Source organism: Canis aureus, chromosome 30 (genome assembly GCF_053574225.1).
Source record: "Canis aureus isolate CA01 chromosome 30, VMU_Caureus_v.1.0, whole genome shotgun sequence".
NCBI classification, from domain to species: domain Eukaryota; kingdom Metazoa; phylum Chordata; class Mammalia; order Carnivora; family Canidae; genus Canis; species Canis aureus.
Window position 1 is genome coordinate 9,441,189 of NC_135640.1, and position 21,112 is coordinate 9,462,300.

Here is a 21,112-nt window from a genome sequence, read left to right on the forward strand (position 1 = left end):
GTAATAAATGTCAAATTGACTAGTTCAACGTAAGTTGTTTTCAATCGGCACATTTCATCTAACGTTCACCATCAAATTGCCTACTAGTAAACATAAACATCCTCTCAGATTATATTATTAGGACCATTTTGCAGATGAGTAAAGATTGTTTAGCTAATTATTCAGTCAGTAATGGACACAACAGATGAGGTAAAGCAATTTGCACACAAATCAGGCTGAGAGCTATCACTACTCTCACTCTTTTCTGGGTCTCATTGATAAATACCTGAAATATTGGTCTCCATTTGATGTCATCCTTTCTCAACCACTTATCTTCACTTTAAACCACTGTGAGCTGGATTTACCCAATCACTCTTCAGAAACTATTAGCACCAATATCATCTAGCTGCTCAGACACTGATATCCATCTGACAAATTGAAATATATATATATATATATATATTACTTTTAAGTTACTTGATCTCATTTTTAAATTTTAATACTGTTGGATACTCCCTCTTTAAGGGGTGGGGGTAGGGGAGAAGGAACCTCTGCTATTTCTGTACTATCTCATTTTGTTCTCAGTCTGAAGTTCCTGCCAAGTCTCCTTCATGTACTACATTCTTTAATGCCAAATGTTTAAGTGGTTGGTTTTCCCCACTGTTCTCTACTGAATCCTGATACCTTCAGCTGAGTAATATTCCAAGTAAGTGTGCAATTAATTGTTTATGTAATAACTACTAATTCTTTATGGTCAGTGTAGAGTATCTCACTGCGACTCCTGTGTATGTATTTATAGGTCTTTTCTCTAAATAGATCAACTTAATGGCCAAAAGGAGACTCAATTTCCATCTAAGATTTAATTTAATAATAATTTGTCCTGACAATTCTAAAGCTTCTTCTTTCTCCCTGACTTTTAAAATTTTATTATAATCTAGTCCCAACCTGCAAAACTACCAATATGTCAAAACATCTACCTGCAAATTAAGATAATATTATCACATGCATATTTATTATAACATATTATTTATCATCCAGAAATCTTGAAACACTCTTATAATAGTTGTACAACTCTCAATTATTTTTATATTCATCTGTATATTTGGTATTACATATAACTGACAAAAGATACAAAGGAAACTAAAATTCAATGTACTATAAAACCTGGCTTTTAGTATTGTATTTATAAGATAGAAATGCATAGATTGTATGTAAAGTAAAACAATTCTCTAGCACAAAATCTATTCACATTATTTTGATATTGATACACATTTTTACCTTCTCATGTAAAATACAGTGAATTAAGAAATATGTCAAATTGGCCTAATGGTTAGGGCAATCAGTTATTTAACATACGTGAACTGTTGCAAAAATATTGCTTTTCTATGCCTGGAGAGGCCTATTTTTTTTGACAAGTCTGACATTTCTTATTGTGGGTCTTTCATTTCTGCAGACAGTATCAAATCCTCACAGGTGTTATATAAATCTACTTACATATCTTTAAACCAAATACAATTCAAATGTGTGGAAATAAATGCTTCTCCCTGGCTTTCAGCATTTGATAATAGGACACTATGCATTTCTCAAATAAATGGACACAAAAAAAATTTTAAATATATCAATCAAGGGTAAGAGGACACGTGACATAAACTGATGTTTAGAAAAGGTGATATGTAGAGATTAAATGATTGGATTTGTAAAAAAGTTAGATATTACTGAGTAATATCCCTTTCTCCAGGCGACCTCAAAGTTTTCTCTTACACAAGCTCCAAGAGGTAGCAGATGAGACTAAACTCATTATGATTAAATGAACTGTTCAACCCATAGAACTACTAATCATGTTTTATATCTCACTTTCCCTAGCCATCCTTATCTAATTCATCAACAAATTTGATTATGTCTCCTTTCAAAGCAGTAACAAAGGTGCCCCCTTCTCAGCTTCCCTCTTCCCTACCTACTTCGAGCTATTACCAGCTCCCCTTGAACTGCTATTATAGCCTCTAATGGGTAACTCTACTCCTACTTATAATTCCCTAAAATTCATTCACCACATGGCAGCCTGTGTGTTCTTAAAGAAATCAGATATTGTCACTCCCTACTCATAAGTGTTACCAAGACCGTCATGAATACTGATAGGGTCCAAGATAAGATTAGATATGGTAGCATATATACCATATATTGAAATTTGTTTGAATATTTTAAGTTATATGCAATAATAATAAAATGTTAAATAAAATATGTTGTCTGCCTGCCTTGACAATATGTCATCATACAGCTTTGAATTTGGAACTTGTACCTTCCTCAGAATTCTATACTATATATGGTCCCACATGGGGCCCCCAGGCACAAAGAGTCTCACTGAAATTCTGCCCTGCTTCTCCCACATTCCATTACCTTGCCTAAGATCTCAAGGTATAGCCCCTGCATGAATTTGGTCATTCCAACTTTTACATTCTAGCTATGTCTATACCCCTTGAAAATAGCCACACTTTGAGACTCAAGTGAATGCATTGTTTATGCAGTATGCCTTCTGGAGAATGAACCTGAGTAGGCCTTTAAAACCAACGTAGAGCTACTTGGGCAGAAAATTCCTGAGTCTCAGGCACCTAAAGCATCTGGGGTAAGAAGGGAAAGACATATAGAGGTCCACATCTTTGTTCCTACCTAATCTTCTTCCTTTATCAGAGCATAGCTGGAGGGAGACTGAAGGAACAGAGAAGAGATGTCTCTTGCCTTCGATTAAGAATAACACCTAGAATAAAATCCGCGCTCTTCATCATGATCTATAACAACATATTGATATGACACTTCTCCAGCTTTCAAAGCTTCTTCATTCATATTTTTTGTTTCCAGTAGCTGTGAATCAGGAGTCTGGGCATGGCTAACCTTAGTATTTTCCTGAGATCTCATGAGGCTATAAACAATGTATCAGCTGGGCTCCATTTTCATCTTGAAATGAGTTTGTGAGTAATAATGATGTAAGTTAAAAACATGGAAGGCACTGTGTACAACCAGCAAGATGTGAGAGCAGCTTCAAGTTGAGAGCCAGGAAGGTTATTCTGTCAATAGCCTGAATGAATTTGCAGGTGGATTCTTCCAAAGTTTAGCCTCCAGATAGGAATGCAGTGTGGCCAACATCTTTTACTGCATCTTCATGAGATTCTGAGCAAATGGTTCAGCTATTAGGTGCTCAGAGACCTTACTCAAGGATTGTGAAATAATAAATATGTTATTTTAAACAACTAATGTTGTGGTAATTTGTTGTGAAGGATAGAAAACTATTATAGGAACACCTGGGGGGCTTAGTCAGTTGAACATCTGTCTTCGACTCAGGTCATGATGATTGGGTCCCAGGATCAAGTCCCGCATTCCTGTTTCTCTCTCGCTCTGCCCCTCTCCCTGCTCATGCTGTCTCTTTCTCTGTCAAATAAATAAATAAAATCTTAAAAAAAACCCTACTATAAACTGTTATACTGCTTCTCAATTTTCTTTTCTTTGTACTTCCATTTCTTACTTCATTACTTACTTTCTTCTTTCCAAAAATATTATTAAGCATTATTTTTGTGCCAGCCCACATTTTAGGTCCTGGAGGCACTTAGACCAGGCTTTGGGAGTCTAACAAATTTAGGTTCAGTCATCTGTTTACACTACACCTACTTCTAGAAAGGGCTTAAGGAAATTAATAGTGGAAATGCATATTTAAATGTGAGTGAAATAACTATAACAAAAACAATAGATAAACCAGAAATATTACTGAGAAGTATTACATTTATTAACCTTGTTAAAGAGATTTACTGAATAATTAGTATTCATTTAAAAAAATCTACAATCATATGGATTTTTAAGTTTCCAAGACTTCAAAAAGTTATTTCTTTTATTTTTCTGCAATGATCTACTAGAATCTTAGAATTTTAAGATTCTAAGTTGTCTTTATTTTTCCTGTTTTGTACTGAGTTTCAAACATTTTGATGTATGGCATTTTTACAAGTTTGTCCCATTCTAGGCCTTAAAACAAAATTTGAGTTATTTCCTATCAGTAATGAATCAATTATTGAGTTTCACTTTAGTCAAAAAAAAAAAAAAAGATTCTCTTCAGGAACATTCTGACTCATGTAGTATTCTAAACAGAGCTTAAAATCCATTGTCTACATAATTTATACAGAAAGGCAGTATGGGATACTGAGAGGAATAGCAGATTCTCTGTCATAAGGTTTGTATCTTATCTCTGTCACTTGTTAGCACTGTAACTTTCGGCAACTATTTTAACTTACTGAAGCCTTGATTTTTCACCAATTTTAAAGCTTTTCATCTATAAAAGAGATTAAATATTTCAAAAAAAAACCTAAAAGTTTATATAGTAAATGCAAAATATAAGTAGTGAAATACTGAACTAACCACATTATAGGTAAGTTAGAATTTTGTTCAGAAATGCAATTTAAATGCCTCAAATTAATCATCCTCTCAGAAGGAAAAGATAGTGTAAATCTTACTCTGGTTACTTAAGAAATGTCAATAGGGATAAAATCAGGGAGGGAATACTTAAAGCCTGCCTAATAGTGTACATCTATAAATTTAGAAAAAAAAGGCAGAAATTCTTCTTTTATTTAATTTGGTGACCAATTACCCAGCATGCAATTCTAGACAGGAACACTGGGCCATTCAAATTTGAAGAGTGAACACTTGAGAAAGAATAGGCAAAAAACTTGGGATTTAATGGGGTTACTAGGAACACAGATATGACAATCTTCAAAGCTACTAGCAATTTCAGTTGATTTTTCTGGTTGAAAGGCTCTAGCTGATGACCACAAATCAATTACAGTTAACTTATTTTTCCCCACTGTTCAAAGATTAGACTTGAACAGCAAGGGGCTTGTTTCTATGAACAGAGGGTATCACGAACAATTGGGAGTTATTCTCTCAGTAGGGAGCCTTGGCAAATTGAAATACTATGGAAAAAAGAATCTTTAAAAAAATCCTAAAAAAATAAAGATGGAAAATTCTGAACACTTTATCTTAACAACAACCAAAAAAGTCCCAAACACAAACCATTTGTCTGGAAGTATTTGTAGATAAAATCTCAGTAAGTAAATCAAACAATTTTTTTCACCATATATGCATGTAAATGTACTATGTGTAATAAAGCCATATTTTTCAATCTGCAGCTGCTGTAATAAAATCCCTTGTTTGCCAAAATACTTCTAAAATAACATAACCACGGAACATTTATATTTAAAAAAATATTTCAGGACACTGGATAATATATTATTTAGCAAAATTTCATAAAGTAAAAAATTTACAACTTCATTTATCCCTATATTCAGAAGTCTTTTAAATAAAATATTCAGAATTATGGTGAGATCTGAATTCAAATTGCATGCATTCATGTAGTAAAATATAGGTACAAAATTGAAGGAAGAAGAGATTCAAAGAAGATTTAGGTAAACAGTACTTCCCTTTTTCAAAAGTTGCCTGTAAGATGGTCATCTTACATTTCCAAATCTCAGCTGTCTGTAAGATGAAGATCCTGACAAATAGTGCTCAATAGGATTATATTATTAGAAAGAAGCAAATGGTAGGATAGGGCCATTGTTAACAAGAAAGCATATCATAAATATAAATTTTCAGACTTTCTATTTTATGTAACCCTTTATGAAATGGTATATAAATTATTCTCTTTCAGTCTCTTTTGTATATGATTATTCATGACTGGGATTTTCAGGCTTTTTGTTGCTTTAATGCATGCTTTTCTGATCATTCCATTAGTCATTACATCCTATCAGAATAATTGATGTTTAGGAAAAAAGAGTTATCTTTTACAAAGCATTTCTGTAACTTTGGTGAGTGTAATAACAAACTTTCTTATGAGGCCTGAAAATAGCCCAAAACATTCATATAGTCCACATTTAGATCAATAATCTGTGGAAATGAAAATCAGCAATATTATTTGGATAAATTGTTCTAGAATACTCTTTGATGTGTAATTAGAACAAAATAATTGTATTTCAATTAAGGATATTTTTGTTGTTGTTGTTCAAAACATGATTTTGCCATAGGTGATATCTTCGGAGGATAAATGAAGACAACTGTCAGACTATTTTCACATAATGGATTTTACAAAACAATACTTAGATAGTTAATTGTGTCTAGATGCATTTTGGTATTACATCTTTTTAAAATGATTGTAGGCATAAATGAACTGCAAAAATAAACATTTTCTCTATACCTTAAAATATTCCCAGAAGTAACAAGATAGTGCTTCAAGTAAGTCTTACAAGGAACAATAAAAATGGAAGACAAGGTGCTCTCAAAATGCGTAATTACTCTTCTACTAATATGTTATGTTTCACGTGACAGTTCTTAATAAACAACTGATACAATATTGTCATAGCAAATGCACCCATAATATGTGATGTGAAAGATTTATTTCTATACTAAGTTATTGCTAGGTTATTGCTAGAAGAATTAAAAAGTCTAAATAATACTAATGGACTGAGTCCACATCTGCATTATATCCTCAACCCTATTACCTTTACATTCCAACAAAATTTCTCTGCTGCAAGAAGGTAACAAAATGATTTATATCTGACCACCACACCTACAACAAATTGATCAAAACAATTTTTTGGAAACAAATTTAATGCCTCTTTATTAATCATTTATAATTGCAGGTTTATATAAATATGGATATAGATGATAGAGACAGAATTAGAAATATATGCATTGTTCCTTAGACTTTTTCTGCCATGTTAATAAATAAATTTGAATCAAGAAATATGGCCAAAATAGCATATTACTTATTATAAGCAAAAATAAAAAGCATGTAGCTAAATGTGGGTCATTAACATTCTATAGAAATAATATGTCATAAGAGAGCCTAGGTGGCTCAGTCAGTTAAGCATCTGCCTTCAGCTCAGGCCATGTTCTTGGGGTCTTGGGATTGAGGCTTACATCAAGAGCCTTTCTTGGCGGAGAGTCTGTATCTCCTTCTCCCTCTGCTTCTCCTTCTCACTCTTGTTCTCTTTCTCAAATAAATTAATAAAATCTTAAAAAAGGAACTAATATGTGATATTATACATTTGATTGGTTATAACCTACATTTTATAAAGTTTTTTCACTATATGCAATCCACTTATAAAATCGTGCAAGACTTTGTTATTTTAAGATACGACTGTTATTTGGGAGACTTATGGAATTAGTCTTTAACTTACAGTTCCTTTCACATGGATAATACAAAATATTTAGAAACATTTGATATAATATTTATCATCACTGATTCTGATTCTAATAAAAATTAATGTCTTTTTTAAAAAGTCTTAATATATTTCTCAGTGTTTTAAAAAATAGTGATCAATTTCATATTTAAGTTTCTCTCATTTGAGGTCACAGTAGACAATGTTCTAGAAAAGTGAAGTGATTGAGAAAGTAAAGGATATTATTCATAACTTAAGAAAATTAGTTACACCTGTTAGACTTATTCAGCATTCATGACAGCTGGTATTAAACATTCAAGACCCTGGTATTTTGATAACAAGGAATAATATGAACAATGGGCCGTGCTCTCTTCGAATGTCAAGGGTGAAGATGGTTAATTAAGCCATTCAGATGTCTATAGAGCAGATGAAGTGAAATACAAATAAGTAGATGCAAATAATGAAACATATCCTAGGAAGCAATTCATGTGATTCCTATTCATAAATGGAGGCCAAGGATAATATTTATCCATTATTCCTTTTGGAAATGATGTTAAAAAATGACACCATAAAAAAGCTTAAAGAGATATATATTCATTAAATCCATAGTAAAAATCTCAAGAAACATTGATGTTCTCAAAATTAATAAGAAGGAACATGTGATAATAATAATGTCACTAATACAACATTGAAGCATTAAAAAAATTCCAAGGCAGAAACCTTTTTGCATAGTTATCATATAATATACCTGCTTAGGTATCATTAATTCCGTGTTTAAGAAGCGTTTAAGAGGGGCAGCCCCAGTGGCTCGGCGGTTTAACGCCACCTTCAGCCCAGGGTGTGATCCTGGAGACCCAGGATCAAATCCTGCATCCAGCTCCCTGCATGGAGCCTGCTTCTCCCTCTGCCTGTGTCTGCCTCTCTCTGTGTCTGTGTCTCTCATGAATAAATAAATAAAACCTAAAGAAGAAAAAAAGAAAGTGTTTAAGAAACTAATGTTTATCAAAGAGGATATGTGCATAGCATTTTATAATACAATTTAGTAATAACACAAATCTATATGATGTTTAGAATTTTAAGCAAAGAAATTTTAAAGGAATGGCATTAGCTATTGTAGCATGATGTATTTAGAATTAATATACTTTTAAAAAAAAATAAAATAAAAAAAAGAATTAATATACTTTTAAAGTTGCTCTTTCAAGGTGCTAGAGTTGGAAAGACAGTCTACAGATATAAAAATCTGAGAATAAGAAATTATTTATGCAAAATCACAGCTGGTCAGTTATAGAACCAAGATAGAAACTCATATTACAAATTCATTAAAGAAACATACCCTTTATTGAATACTTACTGAAAAGTAAGCACAAGGTACCTGAGACAGAAAGATGACTAGGTCATGGAGATATTATTCTAGGAAGGATTATTCTGGCAAGTGTAAGGAAGTAGTATAAAATGATATAAGAATGGACTTCCACTTCTGAGAAGCCAGTTTAGACTATTTTTTTTTTATTTCTCACACTAAATAAACTAAAAACTCTGCAAATTGCACCTATTCCAGAACACAAAGAACAGTAGGGTTTTCTGTTTTCTGTTTTTGTTTTTTGTTTTTTGTTTTTTTGAGTTTCCAACATTTTATTTTTGCTTCGTGTCTCCCAGAATGGGGGCTGAAGAAGCCAGCAATCTAGATACGCCAATAAGCACAGACCAAAAAAGCCACAACAAAGGTTTGCTCTTTGTAGCTACAAAAAATATTTTAGCAATAAGATAGTATCTCATTTTGGCTTTTATTTGCATTTCCCTGATGACTAATGATGTTGAGCAAGTTTTCATATGCTTTGTGTATCTCTGGCAAAATTTCTATTCAAGGTTTTGCTAATTTTTAATTGGATAGTTTTTGTTTTTGCTGTTAAGTTTGAGAGATGTTTATATATTTTGGAAATAAGTCCCTTTACATTTGTAGTTTGCAAATATTTTTCTTTTCCTTTTTTTTTATTTAAATTTTTTTTTAATTTTTACTTATTTATGATAGTCACAGAGAGAGAGAGAGAGAGGCAGAGACATAGGCAGAGGGAGAAGCAGGCTCCATGCACCGGGAGCCTGATGTGGGATTCGATCCCGGGTCTCCAGGATCGCGCCCTGGGCCAAAGGCAGGCGCCAAACCGCTGCGCCACCCAGGGATCCCATATTTTTCTTTTCCATTTCATAGGTTATCTTTTCATTCTGTTGATTGGTTCCTTTGTAGCATGGAGGTTTTAAAATTTGATTCAGTCTCATTTGTCTGTCTGCTCTTATTGAATGTGCTTTTGGTGTCATAACCAAGAAATCCTCCTTGGTTAAGTTTATTCCTATGCATTTTATTCTTTTTGATCCTATTGTCAATTGGATTGTTTTAATTGCTTTTTAAAAATTATTCGTTGTTAGTATATAGAAATGCGACTGACTTGTGTGTGATTTTATATCTTACGACTTCTCTGAATTTGCTTAGAGGTTCTAATAATTGTTGGTGCAACCTTTAGGGTTTTCTAGATCATATCATTTATGGATAGAGAATGTCATTACCTCTATTAATTTGAATGTTTTTCATTTCTTTTTCTTTAACTGCTCCATCTAGGACTTCCAATACTATGTCGAGAAGTGCTGAAAGTCAAGTAGCGATGGGCATCCTTATCTTGTACTTGATCTCACAGAGAAAGTTTTCAGTTTTTTACCATTCAACGTGATGTTAGTTGTGGGCTTTTTGTAGATGATCAATATTATGTTTAATGAATTTCCTTCTTTATTAGAGGGTTTTTTAAATGAAAGATTGATTTTTTTTCAAATGCTATTTCTGTTCATTGAGATAATCATGTGTTTTTTATTCTTCATTCTGTTAATGTGTGCATTATATTGATTGGTTTTCATATGTTAAAATATCCTTGCATTCCAAGCAATAAACTCCTTTAGGTCAAGATATATATATATAATCCTTTTAAGTGTTATTAAATTTGGTTTGCTTATATTTTGTTGAGAATTTTGTTTGAGAATTCATCAGGGATATCAGTCTTTGGTTTACTTGTAACATCTGTCAGGTTTTGGCATCAAGGTAATGCTAACCCAATAAAAAAGGTTTTTAGAAGTATTCATTATTCTTAAATTTTGAGGGGAGGAATCTGAAGAAGATTGGTGTTAATTCTTTAAATGTTTGGTAGAATTCTTTCAGTTAAGATGCCTGGCCCAAGGGTTTTTGGGGGAGAATTTTTATTTTTGATTACAAATTCAGTCTTTATAGTTGTGAGTCAGCTTAGATTTTTTATTTCTTCAAGATGCAGTATTAGTAGGTTTTGTGCTTCTAGAAATTTATTCGTTTTTTGGTATGTTATCTAATTTGTTGGTGTGTAATTGTTCACATTTATCTATTATTCTTTTTAATTTCTATGATATCTATTATAATTTCTCCTCTTCTATGCTTCCATTTCTATTTTTTATTGAGTCCTTTCTCTCTCTCTTTTCTTAAGGATTTTATTTGAGAGACCAAAAGCAGTGGGGAGGGGCAAAGGGCCTCCTCACTAAGCAGAGAGACTGATTCTAAGCTTGATCCCAGAACCCAGATTATAACCTGAGCTGAAGACAGATGCTTAACTAAGTCACCAAGGAGACCTGTCTTTTATCTTTATTCTTTGTCTAGTTAAGGATTTCTCATCTTTATTATATTTTTCAAAGAATAAACCACTTTTGTCGGGTATTATTTTGTTTTTGTTTTTGTTTTTCTGTTTTTGTATCTCAAGTTCTGCTCCAATTTTTATTATTTTCTTTTGTCTGTTAACTTTGAGTTTATTTTATTCGTCTAGCTTCTTATGGTGTAAAGTCAAGGCTGTTGAGTTGAAATTTTTGTCTTTAATAATGTAGGCATTTGCAACTGTGAATTTCCCTCTTCTTATTGTTTTTGTTGTACCACATAAGTTTTGATGTTGTATTTTCATTTTCATTTGTCTCAAGGTATTTTCTACTTTCCCTTGTGACTTCCTCTGTGATCTGCTGTTTGTTTAAGCATGTACTGTTTAATTTCCACATATTTGTGATTTTTCCAGTGTCCATTTGCTATTGATTTTTAGCTCCATTTCATTGTGGTCAAAAAGGATGCTTGGTATGATTTAAATCTTCCTAAATTTGTAAAGACTTATTTTATAGCCTAACATATAATTATCCTGGAGAATGTTCTATATACTCCTGAGAAGAATGTGCATTCTACTGCTGCTGGGTAGAATCTGTATGTATGTATTGGTCTAGAGTGTTTGAGTTCTTTTGATCATCTGTCTGGATTAACTATCCATCACTGAAAGTGCAGCATTGAAATCTCCTACTACTTTTATATTATGATTTCTTCCTTCTATCCTATCAAGTTTGCTATATATATATATGAATATACATGAATTTATGTATTTATGTATTTATAAAATTATTATAGCTTCCTAGTGAGTTGATGTTTTTATCATTATATAGTATTCTTGTCTCCTGTGACAGTATTTGATTTAAAGTATAAAAGTATAAAGTATAAAAGTGTATCTGGTCTGATATAACTATAGCCACCCCTATTCTCTTTCCCCCTTCCTCTATTCTCTTTTGGTCATCACTTGCATGGAGTTTATTTTTCCATCCCTTTACTATCAGTGTATGTATATCCTTATATTTAAAATAAGTCTTTGGTAGATACTGTAGAGTTGGATCTCATTTTTTAAAATTATTTTATTTATAAAATTATTTTATTTATTTACTCATGGGAGACAGAGAGAGACGCAGAGACACATGACAGATGGAGAAACAGGCTCCATGCAGGGAACCTAATGTGGGACTCAATCCCAGGACCCCAGAATTATGACCTGAGCTGAAGGCAGATGCTCAAATGCTGATCCACCCAGGTGTCCCAGATATCATTTTTTAAAATCCATTCATAATATATATCTTCTTAATGGGAGATTTAATCCTTCTATATTTAAGGTAATTACTAATAGGGAAGCAATTACTATTGACATTTTGTTAATTATGTCCTATATGTCTTCTACTGATTTAGTCATTTTCCTTTCTTGATGCCTTGTGTTTCACTGACATTTTGTGTGTTTACATGCTTTGATTATTTTTTCTCCTTTTCTTTTGTAAATCTTCAATAGATATTTTCTCTGTGGTTACCATGGGGATTAACTAAAATATTTTTTCAGTAACATACTAATTATTGTAAATTTTTGCATTCAATCACAGTAAAAAATATTCTACCCTTTATATCTCCCCCTACATTTTCATTGATGCCACATATCACCTCTTTTTATATTTTATATTAATTAACAGTTGACTGTGTGCTTTGAACTTTTAAATTCTATAACTGAATTTAAAATGAGCTGTTAGGAGAAACTGAGTGGCAGTTGGATAAGTGACCAACTCTTGATTTAGGCCCAGGTCATGATCTCAGGTTTTGAGATCAAGGACTGTGTCAGGCTCCATGCTCAGTGGGGAGTCTGCTTAGAATTCTCTGCTGCTGCCCCCATTCATGCCCAGTGCAGTCTCTCTCTCTCTATCTCTCTCTCAAATAAATAAGTAACTCTTTTAAAAATGTGATTTGAGCACCACCATTATAATATTACAGATTTTGTATATGTTCATGTCTTTATCAGAGAGATTTATATTTTTGCATGCTTCTGTGTTGTTTTTAACTGTCCTTTGGTTTTATTTTTTATTTTTTTATAAATTTATTTTTTATTGGTGCTCAATTTGCCAACATATATAATAACACTCAGTGCTCATCCCATCAAGTGGCCCCTCAGTGCCCATCACCCAGTCACCCCCACCCCCCGCCAACCCCCTTTCTACCACCCCTAGTTTGTTTCCTAGAGTTAGGAGTCTCTCATGGTCTGTCTCCCTTTCTGGTATCTCCCACTCATTTTTTCTCCTTTCCCCTTTGTTCTCTTTCACTATTTTTTAATATTCCCCAAATGAATGAGACCATATGATGTTTGTCCTTCTCTGATTGACTTATTTCACTTAGCATAATACCCTCCGGTTCCATCCACATTGAAGCAAATGGTGGGTATTTGTCGTTTCTAATGGCTGAGTAATGCTCCATTGTATACATAAACCACATCTTCTTTATCCACTCATCTTTCCATGGACACCGAGGCTCCTTCCAGAGTTTGGCTATTGTGGACATTGGTGTTATAAACATTGGTTTAAGGCCAGATGTCCTGGCATTTCATTGCATCTGTATCTTTGGGGTAAATCCCCAGCAGGGCAATTGCAGGGTCGTAGGGCAAATTTATTTTTAACTCTTTGAGGAACCTCCACACAGTTTTCCAGAGTGGCTGCACCAGTTCACATTCCCACCAACAGCAAGGGGATTCCCCTTTCTCCACATTCTCTTGAACATTTGTTGTTTCCCGTCTTGTTAATTTTCCCCATTCTCACTGGTGTGAGGTGGTATCTCATTGTGGTTTTGATTCATTTTTCCCTGAATGCAGAGCATTTTATCATGTGCTTGTTGGCCATGTGTATGTCTTCCTCTGTGAGATTTCTCTTCATGTCTTTTGCCCATTTCATGATTGGATTGTTTGTTTCTTTGCTGTTAAGTTTAATAAGTTCTTTATAGATCTTGGATACCAGCCCTTTATCTCATAGGTCATTTGCAAATATCTTCTCCCATTCTGTAGGTTGTCTTTTAGTTTTGTTGACTGTATCCTTTGCTGTGCAAAAGCTTATCTTGATGAAGTCCCAATAGTTCATTTTTGCTTTTGTTTCTCTTGCCTTCATGGATGAATCTTGCAAGAAGTTACTGTGGCCAAGTTCAAAAAGGGTGTTGCCTGTGTTCTTCTCTAGGATTTTGATGGAATCTTGTCTCACATTTAGATCTTTCATCCATTTTGAGTTTATCTTTGTGTCTGGTGCAAGAAAGTGGTCTAGTTTCATTCTTCTGCATGTGGATGTCCAGTTTTCCCAGCACCATTGATTGAAGAGACTGTCTTTCTTCCAATGGATAGTCTTTCCTCCTTTATGGAATATTAGTTGACTATAAAGTTCAGGGTCCACTTCTGGGTTCTCTATTCTGTTCCACTGATCTATGTGTCTGTTTTTGTGCCAGTACCACACTGTCTTGATGACCACAGCTTTGTAGTACAACCTGAAATCCGGCATTGTGATGCCCCCAGCTATGGTTTTCTTTTTTAAAATTCCCCTGGCTATTCGGGGTATTTCTGATTCCACACAAATCTTAAAATAATTTGTTCTAACTCTCTGAAGAAAGTCCATTGTATTTTGATAGGGATTGCATTAAACGTGTAAATTGCCCTGGGTAACATTGACATTTTAACTATATTAATTCTTCCAATTCATGAGCATGGAATATTTTTTCATCTCTTTGTGTCTTCCTCAATTTCTTTCAGAAGTGTTCTGTAGTTTTTAGGGTATAGATCCTGTATACCTCTTTGGTTAGGTTATTCCCAGGTATCTTATGTTTTTTGGGTGCAATTATAAATGGGATTGACTCTTTAATTTCTCTTTCTTCAACCTCATTGTTTGTGTATAGAAATGCCACTGACTTCTGGGCATTGATTTTGTATCCTGCCACACTGCCAAATTGCTGTATGAGTTCTAGCAATCTTGGGGTGGAGGCTTTCGGGCTTTCTATGTAAAGTATCATGTCATCAGCAAAGAGAGAGAGTTTGACTCCTTCTTTGCCAATTTGAATGCCTTTTATTTCTTTTTGTTGTCTGATTGCTGAGTCTAGGATTCTAGTACTATGCTGAATATCAGTGGAGAGAGTGGACATCCCTGTCTTGTTCCTGATCTTAGGGGAAAGGCTCCCAGTGCTTCCCCATTGAGAATGATATTTGCTGTGGGCTTTTCGTAGATGGCTTTTAAGATGTCGAGGAATGTTCCCTCTATCCCTACACTCTGAAGAGTTTTGATCAGGAATGGATGCTGTATTTTGTCAAATGCTTTCTCTGCATCTAATGAGAGGATCATATGGTTCTTGGTTTTTCTCAATGGATTTCATTGAGTTCTGCTCGAATCTTTATTGACTCTCTTCTTCTGCTGGAAGGATCTATTTGCTGTTTTTTCTCCAGCTCCTTTAGTTGCAAGGTTAGCTTTTGTATTTGAGTTCTTTCCAGTTCTTGGATGGATGCTTGTATTCCGATGTATTTCCCCCTCAGGACTGCTTTTGCTGTATCCCAAAGATTTTGAATTGTTGTATCATCAGTCTCATTAGTTTCCATGAATCTTTTAAATTCTTCTCTAATTTCCTGGTTGATCCTTTCATCTTTTAGCAGGATGGTCCTTAACCTCCATGTGTTTGAAATCCTTCCAATCTTCTTGTGATTTAGTTCTAATTTCAAAGCATTATGGTCTGAAAATATTCAGTGGACGGTCCCAATCTTTTGGTATCAGTTCACACCTGATTTGTGACCCAGTATGTGGTCTATTCTGGAGAAAATTCCATGTGCACTTGAGAAGAATGTGTATTCAGTTGAGTTTGGATGTAAAGTTCTGTAGATATCTGTGAAATCCATCTTGTCCAGGGTATCATTTAAAGGTCTTGTTTCTTTGGAAATGTGCACTTAGAAGACCTATCGAGTGTAGAAAGAGCTAGATTGAAGTCACCAAGTATAAGTGTATTATTATCTAAGTATGTCTTAACTTTAGTTATTAATTGATTGATATATTTGGCAGCTCCCACATTGGGGGCATATATATTGAGGATTGTTAAGTCCTCTTGTTGGATAGATCCTTTAAGTATGATAGAGTGTCCTTCTTCATCTCTCACTACAGTCTTCGGGATAAACTTTAGTTTATCTGATATAAGGATGGCTACCCCTGCTTTCTTTTGAGGACCATTCGAATGGCAAATGGTTCTCCAACCTTTCATTTTCAGGCGTAGGTGTCCTTATGTCTAAAATGAGTCTCTTATAAACAGCAAATAGATGGGTCCTGCTTTTTTTTATCCAGTCTGAAACCCTGCTCCTTTTGATGGGGGTCATTAATCCTATTCTCGTTCAGAGTTTTTATTGAAAGATATGAGTTTAGTGTCATCATGGTATCTATTCAGTCCCTGTTTTTGTGGATTCTTTCCTTGGACTTCCTCTTTCTTTTACAGAGTCCCCCTTAAAATTTCTTGCAGAGCTAGTTTGGAGGTCACATATTCTTTCAGTTCCTGCCTGTCTTGGAAGCTCTTTATCTCTCCTTCCATTCTGAATGAGAGCCTTGCTGGATAAAGTAGTCTTGGTTGCATGTTCTTCTCATTTAGGACCCTGAATATATCCTGCCAGCCCTTTCTGGCCTGCCAGGTCTCTGTGGAGAGGTCTGCTGTTACCCAATATTCCTCCCCATAAAAGTCAGGGATTTCTTGTCTCTTGCTGCTTTAAGAATCTTCTCTTTGTCTTTGGAGTTTGCAAGCTTCACTATTAAATGTCAGGTGTTGAACAGTTTTTATTGATTTTAGGGGGGGATGTCTCTATTTCCTGGATCTGAATGCCTGTTTCCCTTCCCAGATTAGGAAAGTTTTCAGCTATGATTTGTTCAAATACATATTCTGGACCTCTGTCCCTTTCGGCGCTCTGGAACCCCAATTAAATGTAGATTTTTCTTTTTGAGGTTGTCATTTAATTCCCTCTATCTAACCTCATGATTTTTAATTTTTTTTTCTCTTTTTTCCTCAGTTTCCCTCTTTGCTATCAACTTGTATTCTATGTCACTCACTCGTTCTTCCACCTCCTTAACCCTCGTCGTTAGGACCTCTAGTTTGGATTTCATCTCATTTAATTGATTTTTAATTTCTGCCTGATTAGATCTAAATTCTGCAGTTATGAAGTCTCTTGAGTGCTTTATGCTTTTTTTCTAGAGCCACCAGTAGCTGTATAATAGTGCTTCTGAATTGGCTTTCTGACATTGAATTGTAATCCAAAGTTTTTAACTTTGTGGGACAGAGGACTATTTATGATTCTTTCTTTTGAGGTGAGTTTTTCCTTCTAGTCATTTTGCTCAGTGCAGAGTGGCCAAAAACAAGTTGTATTGGGAAAAGGAGATAAAGAGAGGAGAGAAAGAAGAAAGAAAAAGAAAAAAAGAAGAAAAAAGAAGAGAAGAAAAGAAAAAAAGGGGGAGGGAAGCAAACCAAACAAAAAACAAGGGGGAGTATCCTCTGATTCTGTATACTGTAAATCCCTCGACTTCTCCTGGAACTTTCCAGGGCTCCTTGGTCAATAATTTGTTTTTCCTGTGTAGGTCTAGCTGGTCTTCTGAGGGAGGGGCCTGCTGTGCTGATTCTTAGGTGTGAGCACCTGGGGGAGCTGTTCATCCTCCTGCCTGGTGCAGGACTCAGAGAAAGTTGTTTAACCTGTTTATCCTGTGAGGCCACTGTGAGGCTCAGTGGGGGTTGTTTACCCGTGAGGCCCCAGGAGGAACAACAAGAGTGGGGGTGGCCAGCTCTCCAGCCCTAGAGTCAGCTCTGCAGTAACTACCAGAGCTCTCAGTCTGCAGGGGCCTGGATGCTCTGCGGGCGGGGCCGCTGATCTGCTCAGCTCGGGGCTGCCCAGCGGCAGGAGCGTCCCTGCTGTCCTGGGCCCTCCCGGCCTCTGCCTGGCCCGGGGGAAGCGCCCGATCCTGGGCTGTGTCCCGGCGCCCTGTGCTCCCGGGCCTGCGCTGCTGGAATCTGGCTCCCTGCCGGGCAGCTCCCTCTGCGCCGAGCCTCTACCCGAGCCGCTCCAAGCTGCAGCCCTTTGGGGAGCTCGCCCACGGGGTGTGGGGCGCTTCCCCCCGGGGTGCAGTTCCTCTGTTAGTGTCCCTGGGAGCCTGAGGGCATCCCCGCCCCTCCTGGGATCCTGCCCGAGCTCCCTGTGGAGTGTCTTTCTGACCAGGAAGGTTGGTGCAGCTCCTGTTTCTCCGGGACTGGGCTCTCCTGTCCTGGGGGCTTTCAACTGCAGCCTCAGCCCAGCTCCTCGTGGGGCCCCTCCCCCTTGGAGGCCTTTTGTTTCTTTATTTCTTTTCCCCCGTCTTCCTACCTTAGAAGCATGAACTCTTCTCACTGTAGCATTCCAGCTGTTCTCTCTTTAAATCTCAGGCCGAGGGATCCCTGTGTGGCGCAGCGGTTTAGCTCCTGCCTTTGGCCCAGGGCACGATCCTGGAGACCCAGGATCAAATCCCACATCAGGCTCCCGGTGCATGGAGCCTGCTTCTCCCTCTGCCTGTGTCTCTGCCTCTCTCTCTCTCACTGTGTGCCTATCATAAATAAATAAAAATTTAAAAAAAATAAATAAATAAATCTCAGGCCGAATTCGTAGGTTTTCAGGATGATTTGAAGGTTATCTAGGTACTTTGGTGGGGACAGGCGACTTGGGGACCCTCCTCTTCTGCCATCTTGCCCTGCCTCCCCCTGTCCTTTGGTTTTAATGTGGGGTACTCCCTTTAGCAATCCTTAAAGGCAGGTCTAGTAGGCAGCTTCTGTTGATCTGGGAAGGTCTTTATTTCTTCTTCCTTTTTGAAGGATAGTTTTGCCAGATATAATATTCTTTTTTGGTACATTCTTTATAGTTGCTTTTAATGTATCACCTCACTTCCTTCTTTGTAATGTTTCTGCTGAGGTACCTGTGGATAATTTCATGAGAGTTCCCATCTACATGACAATTTTTTTTTTTCCTTTCAGCTTCCAAAAGTTTTATGTGATTGATTTTTGACAGCTTGATCATGTGTCTCTTGGGTTTATGCTAGTTAGAAACTTTTTAATTCTTGAATTTGAATGTTTATTTCCATTCTTATATTTGGTAAGTTTTTGGCTGATATCACTTCAAATTCTCTCTCCCTTATCCATTCATTTCCATAATGCATAAATTTATCTGCATGTTGGGGTCCCATAAATTCTTTGAGCTTTTCCAATTTTCTTGATTCTTTTCCTGTTTATTTCTCCGATTCTATAATTTCAAATACACTCTTTTGAGTGCACCATATTTTTTCTTCTGCTTGATCAAGTCTGCTGTTGAAACTCTAGTGAATTTTTCATTATAGTCATTGCATTTTTCAGTTCCAAAATTTTTCTTTGCTTATTTTTATATAGTTTCTAGCTCCTTATTAATCTCATTTTGCCTATGCCTACTTTTCCTGATTTCACTTACTTGTGCGTCTGAATTCTCTGGTGCATTGAGCCTTTTAAGGTGGTTATTTTGGATTTTTTGTCAACTAATTCATAGATGTACCTTTCCTTAGGGTTTGTTTTATGGAGATTTATTTTTGTCTTTTGACTAGGCCATGCTTTCCTGTTTCTCTCTTGCTATATGTGTGGTAATTTTTGCATTTGAAAAAAAACCCAGCCATCTCCCACTCTTTATAGACTGACTTTAGAGAAAAGACCTTCACCAATGATCTTGGGAAGAGACTCTGGCAGCTTCTCAAGCCTTTTATTAAGATGCATCTTCTCTAGGTTTATGTGTTCCAGTTTCTTTTCTGGAGCTTGTGCTCTTTTGCTCTTTCTAATGTATAGTACTGTAAGTCCTTTGGGCTGCAATAAGCCAGTGAGTTCTCTTTTGTTCTCAGAAGGCAAGGCATCCAAAGTATGCTGATTTATTCTCAGTGCTCTGAGTTGGGCAAGACATAAATCAGTCCTTCTGGAAGTTTCCTGAAAAGCTTGAATATTGCATACATGCATGTATATTTCACCTTTCTCTTTGTCTTCCAAAGGAGAAGTCACAAGCTGGGTACTTTCTGATTGCTCTGAACTGTGCCAGTGTTAGGGAAGGGCTGACATGGTTGAAATAAAACAACTTTTTTTTTTTTTTTTTTTTTACCTATTACATTGTGGCTGTTTTTGACTTTGAACTTGCTAGAGTCACTGTGGCTTCTTAAATGGTTTTTGGAGTTCTTATAATGGCCTTTTGGGCCATATATTTTTAAGTCATTGTCTCTGTTGGGGAATGAGATCTAGGTCTTCCTCTTTCATCATTTTGCTGATATTACTTTCTACTTAGGACAAAAGTGCCAAGCCAATTCAAGGGAGTTAGAAATGGTACTGGAGCAATTGAACATTTTTAAAATAGTATACATGAACTTAAATCTCCTATTTTACATAAAAATACATCATTGTTGGAATGCCTGGGTGGCTCAGTGGTTAAGCATCAGCCTTTGGCTCAGATCATGATCCCAGGGTCCCGCTCCCCATAAGGAGCTGCTTCTCCCTCTGTCTATGTCTCTACTTCTCTCTGTGTGTCTGTCATGAATAAATAAATAAAATATTAAAAAAATCATTATTATAGGCCAAATGTTTCTGTACCTCCAAAAAAAAAAAAAAAAACATTTTGAAATATTAACCCACAATGCAATGGTATTAAGAAGTGGTACCATGAGGAAGTAATTAGAATTAGATGAGCTCACGAAGGCAGATCTCTCATGAATGGATTAGTGCCCTTATTACAAAAAATATAAGAAAGCTTGCTATTCTCTGCTGCCTGCCTAACTAGGATACAATGAGAAGTGAGCAGCTTGCAACCGGAAAGAGTCTTCAATAGAACTGCTGATTCCTGATATTGGAATTCCAGGTACCATAACTGAAAGAAATAATTTCTGTTGCTTTTAAGCCACCTAGTCTTTGGTATTTCTGTTATAGCAGCCTGAACAAATGGAGACAGTCATGTAGTTAAACAAAATATGAAACCAAAACTTTGAGAAAATATACAGGAGAAAACTTTCCATAATTAGGGCTATGCAAAGAATTATTACAAATGAACAAAAAAAAACATGATTTACAAATGGAAAATTTGATAATTTGGGCTTTCAAAATTTCAACAAAATTCTGCTCTATGTAGGACATATTAGGATGAAAATATAAGCTATATGATAAAAGAGAATATTTGGAAACTACAAATTTGACAACGTACAAGTATCTTGAGTAGAGCAAGAACTATCAGTCAATGGTAAAAATAAAACAAATAATGCAGTTAGAAAAT

General features: G+C 35.6%; 1 long non-coding RNA gene across 3 annotated transcripts in view; it reads left to right on the forward strand.

Moving 5' to 3' along the window:
- Window positions 1-4,117: 4,117 nt before the first annotated feature.
- LOC144301725 (uncharacterized) overlaps window positions 4,118-21,112 on the forward strand; it is a 30,638-nt gene continuing 13,643 nt past the window's right edge. The window contains exons 1-2 of one of the 3 annotated variants that reach the window (XR_013368481.1): window positions 4,139-4,189; window positions 20,627-20,704. This is a non-coding gene — a long non-coding RNA (uncharacterized LOC144301725). Of the gene's footprint in view, window positions 4,190-20,626; window positions 20,705-21,112 lie in introns of all 3 variants that reach the window. The other 2 variants (XR_013368483.1, XR_013368482.1) reach the window with 2 other exon arrangements.